Consider the following 10164-nt stretch of genomic DNA (forward strand, 5'->3'; position numbering starts at 1 on the left):
GATCACACGGGAGCACAATTAATGACAATCATCCAGTCTCCGTTTTTACAATCTCAAACTGTCGCCTTGTTTTTTTTTTCTTTCTCCTGAGCCTGCACCCATTTTTAGTCGCTGTCCTAGAGAGACAAAGCGCTCTGAAGTGCCCGTCCTCCACCTCTAACTTCACCGCTCGCCACAACACACAGACAATACCACTCCGTTCCGCCTGATTGGATCCATTTGCATTGGACACCTCCTCTGCATATTGATTGATGGGTTTAATCAGCGAATCAGGGGGAGCGCTCAGACATCAATCTCTGTCAGGCACCTACCTTTTTTCCGAGCCTGTGATTCCCTGCTAGGACTCATCAAGGAAAGCAAGTTTAGACAGAGAAAGAGGGAAAAGAGAGGGGGAAAAGAAGAAAGGCATGCAGGGAGGGGAAGGACAATGTATTTGAAATAAGTTCAGGTGGATTTCTCTGACTGGCCGCGGTAAAAAGCAGATCAGGTGTAGAATAAAGGAAGGCTGTGAAGCGATGGAGGGAATTTAGGAATGAAGTAGCAGCCAGACGGAGCAGATTGTACGTTAAACAAGCATAGTAATGCAGAAAATATGAGTCCAGCATTGGAAAAGTTTCAACACTTGGGAATAATCTGCCGGATATACATTTATTTTATTCATTCATTGTTAATTAATCTTATACATTTACATTTTCCAATTACTTCTTTTCTTCCAAATGTATTAAATCTTCTTTCTGACCTCAGTGTGAGTACGAATTTATTCACAGGCAGGTTTCCCCTCCTCATCACCTCCTTCAAATTAAACTTTTCTTCCCTTTTTTGCCGCCTAAACTTTTGTGCATGGCAGTAATGGGGGTTGACAAAACAGTTAACTAATTGGCATCAAGCAAAGTGCCGTTTTAAGCGCCTTCCTCTTGTCTCATTTCACAGGTCCTACATCAGGTGTAGCTGTCAAAGTCACAGGATCAATAGAAAGAGTTGGAAAAAGCCTTTTTTCGCTCCTCTACCCCCGCTGTTTGTCTGCCTGTTTGTGTGTATGTGTGCGTATGTGTGCGTGTGTGTGTCTCTCCAGTTGTATATATAGAAAGTGTTAATTGAGTTGTGATTGCCATTGTGTGCCTCATCAGGGGAAGTACAAGACCCCCCCACCACCACCTCCACCTCCACCCCTTCCCCATGTCAATGTGAGAGTGTACCTGCAACACATCGAGCTGACAGATACTTCATTTCCTTCTCACTTGATAATTACTGTAATACAAACTCAATTAAAAGTAAGCAGCTCAAAGAGGAGATGGGGTTAGTTTGATTAAAATATTAATAATAATACAAATCTAAGAATACATATTTTTACAGGTTTGTTCAGGAGATGGTGTTAGATTTGTAAAAATGAGTGCAGATATTACTTCTGTCTGAAAACAGGAGACATGAGAGAGGGGAGACAGAGCTGTGTTTCACAGGAAGTGTGATCTATAGTTTAGGACATTTCTTGTTTTTGGGCGCAGATGTTTGATTCCTAACGACAGCTTAACAAAGTCTGCTGTTTCAGCGAAGGGAAATAACACAAGAGACACAATTTAAAACTCCCTGTCTGTCATGAGCAAACACTCAACCTCTATATGCAAGCCCAGTACTGAGGTTGCTTTAATACAGACCAGACAATTGCCATGAAACATCACTCACAACCAGTAAAAACACTAAATGAACTCTATCCTTCTGTATTTCAACATTTGTTCAGGCTGAGAGCATTTTTTTTATTTCTTCTATTAAACTCAATTACTTCCTGAGTGAATCTGGCCTTGACGGAAAAGGGGCCCCATAATTCAGTTCTGGGGAGAAGACAAAAAATAAATAAATAAATAAACCCAACATTGCAACATGCTCGTTTTTTGGAGGAAGAAACTTTTAATACCCTCAGCTCTTAATGACGGCGCTGCAATTAGAGTGGCTGCATTTTTGCTCTAGCCGCGAGTCAAAGGAAAACAAATAAAGCAGCTCGATTTAGAAACCTTATTAGACTTTGAGTCCCTGAGCAATTAAAGTATTACAGCTGAAGTGCTTCTGTGAACCCACCGATGGAAAGCATTTATAGGTGGTCTTTACGTTACTGGTGGTCTGGTACTGGGCTCTTTAGCTTATTTGCACCTTCAGAGCTGCAGTCACTCTGTGTTTATGTGTCGTGAAAGAGTATTGAACAATTAAAGCTCTTATGGTGTCTGTCAAGGACAAATTATGCACATAAAACTTTTCTGGCCTCTCTGTGTGACGATATGTAACCGCAACTAACACAAATTCAAACAGTCACTTAGACTACAATGATCTGAACTTGAACACATCTCATCTTTTGATACATGCACTCTGTAATCTTGTATCTGCAGCCTCATGCAGTGTCTAAATTGGCTTGGCTATGATGATGCCCTTTGCAGTGCAATCTCTCCAATTTGATGCCTTATCAAATTACCAAGCCAGAGGAAATTAATGGTATCATCTGTGTCACGGCATTGATGTAGTTTCACTTAGCCTCAAACACTATGGTCCTAATTGAATGATTAGATTCCTCTAGATTTTCTATCCATCTTAATACTAATTACAATCGGAGATGAAAACTTGAGTGCCTTACGTGTCAATTTAACAAATAAAAACCAGGTAAAAATGAGAAAAATGATGTCTCAATCACACAGAATTTAATAAAAGATAATTGTAATTGGCCTTTATTGGGGTGGAAGTGTTCTGAAGACAGGTGGAATTTCATTTTCTTCCATATATTTTATTTTAATGAGTTGTAATGCACTTTTAGAAAGAGCCCAGGAATAAAAGACTAGAACCTGATGTGCCACTAGGGGGGGTGGTGATGCTTTTTGGTCCATGCACTGAAAACACACCACAGTTAAAGTGCTCTGTGTCGTCTTCACACACATGCTTTCCCACATTGGAGAGAGGCGGCAGCAAAGGGGCGAATGAAGAGGAAAAAGTGGGAGGTTGTGGTTACATGACTGCTTGGATTACAGCTACAGCTCTATCTTCACCAACTTTGTCGTGTAGTTTCACCCTCTGCCTGTTAATACTATAATCCACCCCCCCTCAGAGCCGTGACCTCCCACTCTCAGGCCACTTCTCACACCTCCTGCTCGGTCACCTCTGCCCCGACTCCTCCCCTCTGATCACTCGGTGAGAGTCCCCCGCCATAATTGACTAATGACCCCGTATCAATATTTGGCTGTGGTCACAGGCTTTCAGTACTGTTGTAATTTAAAGTGGATTAGTGTTCGCCTCAGCACGTTTCTTTTGGCAGCCAGCCAGTGGGACGAGCTTTTGATAACAGGTTCCTTCTTGCGTGAGTGTGTGTGTGTGTGTGTGTGTGAGTGAGTGAGTGAGTGTTCCTACTGTGACTGTGTGTATACTTGTATGCCTTGTGTGTTTGTGTGAACTACATAAGCTGCCCATTGCCCTACGGGACTTTAGACACTAAAGCGGTAAAAAAAAAAGGCTGCAGTTTTTCCTGATGAGGAGATGGGAGGACACACACACACACACTCACACACACACACACACACACACACACACACACACACACACACACACACACACACGAGCTCTGGCTGTACTGCCTGAGCCTGTTCCAGTGAAATGCTGAAGTCCCAGTCCAAGCATTTATGCTGCTCTCCCACCGTGAACGACACACGACAGAGGAAACAGCAAACAGGAAAACAACACATTTGAAACATTTCACTCAGAGGAAAATTTCACTTCTCGATTTCTGACACAAATTTAATATTTTTCCCAGTAGATGCAGAAGCTTTATAGATCTGTAACCCAGAGGTCTCTAACCTTTAACTGCACCTTCATAACATCCTTTTTAGAATAAGAGCAGAGCATGAGCAGAAAAATACATACGTGTCATTTAGTCCACTTTTAGATGACCGTCTCATCTGTGAAATACCCAAACAAGAACAACAGCTGTGAGATGCACTGTGGGGGTGTGTCAATAAATACATTGTTCAAAAAGATACATTTTGCTTTATTGTGGGGAAATTCAGTTGTTGCAACAACACAAGAAGCATCCTTACTAAATGTTGCCTGTAACTGTGTCCTGACAGTGTGCAGGAGCTTTCTTGCACTTTCTTTAAACCTTTAAACAGATCTATTCTCTTTTTGTCCTTAAAGATCAAGATGTTTAAACTGAATCAGAAAAGAGATTATCAGCTACTAGGCAGGCTTTCTGTGTATGAAAGGTTTTAATATTTGTATTCAGGTTTGGTTTTTGGTGAAAAAAAAAAAAGATAAGTTGATATCCAGCCCTTACAGGCTGAAGTGAAGTGTCTGTTTAGAACTCCACTCGTAAAGTTTAGCTGAGAAAAGTGAGTTTTGGTAAACACAAGCAAGTTTTGTTTTTGGATTTTTTCTCTATCCAAAATGTTTTGTACTCATGGCTGATACTGGAGCGGGATTAGTAAAAAAGATGTGTTTTCTGATGAAGGATTGTTTCAGAGGGAGAAACTCTTCAACCAGGACAGCGATAAACAGGATGTACTGTTTAGAGAGATATGTGAATGCTACTCTCCTTTTTAAGGAAGAAGAGTTGAACTGTGTGCAGATTCTCAATAAACACTAAACTGGTACATCAGCTCATCTTTTGTAGAGTAACTGTCGGTAAATGTCTCGTCACTATGCGTCATCACATTACCTCTTCACCCTTCGTCCTGCATAAAGCTCCCTTGAACAAAGAAAAGTAGAATTACAAAGAAGATTTGTATTCTGTCTGTTTTCTTCCACTACAAACTTACTTTGAACTTGAATGTGTTGGACTGATGTGAACTCAATGGCTGCCGGTGACATCTATAGACGTCAATTGTGTTTTTTTGGCAGACCTTCTGCTCTGACGGACACTCTGGCGGACACTCTGGCGGACACTCTGGCGGCGGACGCTGTGGCGGATGCTCTGGCTTCTAAAATAGTGTACTGACAAACTGCCACCTACATGGGTCAAATGGTTGTAGATTTTGGGAAAAGATGCAAGATGATGAAGATCAAGACAATAGCAAAACGTTACAAGTCGGACAAGTTCAGGCAGCTCACATTGGAACTGGGTTTGTGTCATAGTCATGAAGAAAAATGACCAAGTTCATGCAGAGGATCAAACTGATGGAGCTTCAGAAACAAGCGCTAAGAACTAATCAAAGCTTGTTTTCTCTGAGTTTTGGTCAAAAACAGGTGTTTTTACAGAAACCAGCCTGTTCTATCAACAATAACCATAAAACGGAAAAAGGTAGACACAATTTTTTTTCCGGATGAAAGAAGAGTCTACTCTTTCTTTGGTTAATTTGGTGTTTACATAGTTGTAGAACACAATGTCCTGTGGGTCTTGAATGATAAGTCAAAATGCTCTGAATTGGCAGACAGGATGAAGCTCTGTGCTCTGAAAATGGCTGGCAGCCATGACTTTATTACGAGTGATTCTGAAGTTTTGACTACTTTGACCCAGACTGTTAAAGACTAATATTCTTCTACTCTGCCTCTAGAAAGCTTCAGAAGGGTCACCAGAATCAACCATAGACTGTATAATACATGGACTTAGCCTCCGCGACATCACACATCTGTTCCTGAAACTGCTGAAATGAAGCCAATCCACGGACGCAGCCACATTTGCTGTGACGTGGCTGTGGGGTTTTCTCTTTTTTCTTCGACCATCTACAGGGGGCCTACCAGTCACGTGACCTGAGCTTAGCCTCTGATTGGACAATTAGACAATCCTAATAACTTCTAAACCGGGTTAGAAATAGTTAGACAAAGTTAGAAAAAAAATATCACTCACCGTACAGTGTGTGCTGATAGTGAAATCAACGTTTTAGACCCAAGACGTTTTTTTTTAAACCAGGCTGAAAAATATGCCTTTTAATGACGTTAAAGTCTGTTTTTATGGCTGGATGTGTACGTGACCTCTGGTCTTTCTGCAGCCAGCCTTAAGCGGATTCTCGATGAACAGCGACTTTTAGCGCTTCCACATAGGCTTCATTTTTACTAACCAGATGTTGCCCCTTGGAATCAAAACATCTTAAAGTCTCCTCACTCTAAAGGAGTCTCTAAAAGAATCAAGTTCAGAAGCTTTATGTTGCCGCCTTTTTGTGTTACTGTAAAAATTTCACACAGGAATAAACCATCAGTATGACACTTCAAAGTAAGTTTTTTAAGTAGATATGATAAGCGGAGACAAATATAGAGAATTGGTAAATAAAGACTTCATGCTTCCCCTGCAAAACTTAGGCCACCCCAACCCACAAAAAGTCTGGACACACCCCTGCAGTATCCCAATCTGGATCCTCAAAAACATTATAAGCAAGGTTCACCCAATAACAGAACAAAATACACATGCCTAATTTATTTATCTGATGATCCAAGAGCTAATCTCTACACAAGAAAAAGCAAATCTCTTCTTAAAGTTTCTTTTCCTGGATCAGTGGTTCAGATCTTTTAAAGCAGAGACATTTAATCCCAAAGTAAGTTTTTGACTTTTAATGTGAGAATTTCAACCAAAGTATAAGTTTTTATAAGGCTGTTAGTTGTGAGAGTGTGTAATGTTCATCAAGACAACAAAAAGATAAAACAGAGCTAGGAATAAAAGACCAAAATGTGATGTCTGTCTTTATCTGTCTGATCAGCCTGTGACGTGATAAAACATACGTGTCTGTGTGTGTGTGCGTGCTTTGTTAAATATTTGGTAAATCACACAGATTTTTTCACCCTCCTCGTCTTTTTATGTCTGGGCGGCCTTGGCTGATCAGACACAACCAGGTCCAGACTTGTCCGGGTACACAGTCTGTCTTTAAACAAACCTCACAGCTCTACTCCAGTAATACTCAGACAGACAGACAGACAGACAGACAGACAGACAGACGGATAGACAGAGAGTAAAAGAGTCTGACCGTGTCTTACCTTGTCCCTGCACCGCTCAGTATGCAGGGAGCAGAGGCAGAGTGTTTATCTCGCGCGCTGGTGGAATGTTTGTGTTACTGAACGCTACGCTGATCGAGTTCAAATCACGGCAGGATAATTAAAACATGTTGATCCCTTCAGTCATGGGGAAGGGGCAGATTTATTAATGATACACTTACCACAGCCCTGTGGGCTGGTAATATTGCATGAAATCGTTGGTTAGATTGTCATTTACCTGCGGGCCCGTGCCAGTGTGAGTGGTCTTTCATGTAAATGAATTTGTGCAGAGAATGAGAGAAAGGAGAGACAGAGGGAGGAGTGAGAGATGGAATTAATAGCTCGGGGTCATGGGGATAATGATTTCTTCATGGACCCAGTCAGAGTCAAATGGCCCAGGCGTCTCGTTTGGTTATTTTTGAAAGGGGGAGTGAATGTAAGGGTGAACATTACACGGAACAGGGGCATTTACTGAATATGTAAACGCATTTGGTTTTATGACAGGGTCTACATGCCAACAACGTTTTCCAAATGACCCACTTTGTATTCACGCAATGCAAATTTGCTGCTGCATCGTTAGACCTGGTTGATTGAGTGCTGCTCCCATATGTTAAACAAGAGAACATATAATTTGCTCATGATATCAAAATATGGTGACATTAAACGAGGAAAAAAAAAACTCGTCACAACAGCCAAACCTGGCTCACATGGTCAAGTTTAGCATTGGGTGGAGGCTGTTTTGAGATCCTGAACCTCAAAAAGGTCACAGAGACTGCAAAAGGAGACAGAGAGAAGAAAAACAAGCACATAAAGTATGGAGTGGACACAGAATGGAACAGATTGATATAGATTGATATAAATGATTGACAATATGCAAGTAGGCAAAACTTAATTTTAATAGACAGAAACCTCAAGGAGAAGTAGACTAATTGGTGGTCAGCCTCAACAAGAAAAACCACAAACTGGAGGAGTAAGAAATAGATGATAAAGACCGGTCTGTAGTTACAATGTCAATAATGATACTACAAATTAAAGTGTTCAGTGTTCACATATTCACCACAATGTGATTCAGGTCCAAAGTTAGTATGTATTCTTCTCAACAGCCCGCTATTTTGTCCCTTTGGGGAGACCGTAGTCAAGTAAGCAGGCCCGGTGCAGGATGATAATGACACCACTGCACTTTGGAAAGGCATATTTCACTTTAAACACTTCCAGTTGGCTCATACAGAAAGTTGTGAAGTTTGTGTCAAAATTAAGTTAAAGTATCTCCAAAGTAAAAGTTTTGAATGGGACTAGTCACATGACTTTTCCTGTTGATTCCAGCTCCAACGCTCTGTATTTGAACACTGTGGCTCACACAAGAAAAAAGCTCCTGAGTTTTGGCATCACCATTTCTCCCATCATCCATCTCTCCTGCCTGGTTAAACTGCTGCCTGCTCTTCATGTTGAGTATCATTAGAAAAAGTATTGATAATCACTCATCTCACATATTTTTTTTCATCAAAGCAGACTAGCAGTTGATCTCAGGCGTGCATCCAAACTTCCTGGTCACCCAGGACACCCACACCCCTCCAGCGTTAACTGGGAAAACACTCACACATAAAGGTGCAGGTGTGTTTTCCACCCACCCTCTGTCATATCTGAATGGGGGGTGGCCGCGTCAAAAGCTGCTGGTCAATCTCTTTGCACATCTTTTGTAAAGGGGGCAAGTCTGACAGAGTAAACCAGCATGGACACATGTGAACATAAAGGGCAGACCTCACACCCTCGCCGCCCCCATGCTGAAAGGACCCAGTGGGGGTGTGAGCAAGGAAGGAGAGAGGAGGAGAGAAAGGGTCCAGGCCAGGGCCCTAATGGTGGGAACAGTGCGGAGGTGAAGCTGTCTTTTTGTTCACTGCAAATAAAGGAGGCTTTTGAGAGGCAGCGTGTGTTTTTGTTCCACTGAGGGCCATCGAGGCTGCGGGCCATGCTTGTCCTGGGTTGTAGAGGGGGGGCGGGGGGAGGCGGGACAGGAGTGTGGACACAGGCAGAAGACAGAGTTACTCGCTCCAGGGAGAGAAATATGCTACTGCGAGGGTGTTGCAAGGAGGACAGCGTATCATCTGTCTATAAAGAAAAAAAGGAGAGGAGGGGAGGTGAGAGAGTAAGACAGGGCTATAGAAAGAGACAGATGGAGAGAGAGGGGGGGAGAAAGTGAGACAGAGAGAAGGAGAAGGAGAGAAGGAGAGGCGTGAAGGTGCTTTATGGGGTACTTAGTGGCTCATGTATCCAAGCTGCTGTCATTTCAGGTCATCTGTTGTACTGCTGCAGCTGCATGCACCTGATTTTTCTGCTAAATAATCCAAGATATTCTTCATGTATTTATACCAGAATCGACCAAATGACTGGCTTTGAGTTTCTGGACCAAGACTGTCCATGAAGTCAGGTTAATCCTCATAACATTCACATGACAATAACCTATTGTTACCTATTGACGGAGACGCAGCTTCAGGCAGGCAGCAGTGAACTCTGGCTGCTCCCTGACCTGTCTGACCTTTCCAGCAGTTCAACTTCCACACACCAGCACTGATTGATTGGCCTTCAGGGCCCTTAAACTGCTCCTTGTCTGCCGCTAACAGGGAACAAAAAATGTGTGAATCCTACACGAAAACCTGAGCTTTACATCAAATCTCATTAAGATCACATTCTCACACACTGAGTCAATTTAACCTGTTGGGTTTTTAATCATCAAGGTTTTATCACATTTTTGTTAGTTCGATTTTATACGACTTCACTGATGAATAAAATAAGCTTCATTATGTTTTTATTCGCTGAAGGCATAAAAAAATTCAAAATTTGTTGATAAAACTAGAAAAGCACTCAGAGAGCACAGACCTTCGCCAAGCATATTGTGATTGTCACCAACACTTTAGTCCTACTTTAATGTTATACTCCCTTTCAACAGACTGTCTGCTACAAGTTGGTGTTAATTGCAGGTTTGTACGATAATTTGTTTCCTGACAGTGTTGAAAATTATGATGACCCAGTACATATTTCATATTCAGGTTCTTAGTATCCAGAATATTTCCAGGATCTGGATCGTACTTTTACATCTGTCAGAAATTATGGTGATCTCGTCTTGTATTGTTTTGCAAAGCAATCTGACCATTTATGGTGGAGTTATATACACATACGGTGAAAACAGCCCTATCTCACAATAACAGAGAATCCTTTAAAAAAATCCTGAATCCAGACGGTGAT

The sequence above is a fragment of the Halichoeres trimaculatus genome, unplaced genomic scaffold, assembly GCF_033239565.1.
Source record: "Halichoeres trimaculatus isolate MK-OKI-2021-1 unplaced genomic scaffold, fHalTri1.1 fHalTri1_scaffold_13, whole genome shotgun sequence".
Classification (NCBI taxonomy): Eukaryota; Metazoa; Chordata; class Actinopteri; order Labriformes; family Labridae; genus Halichoeres; species Halichoeres trimaculatus.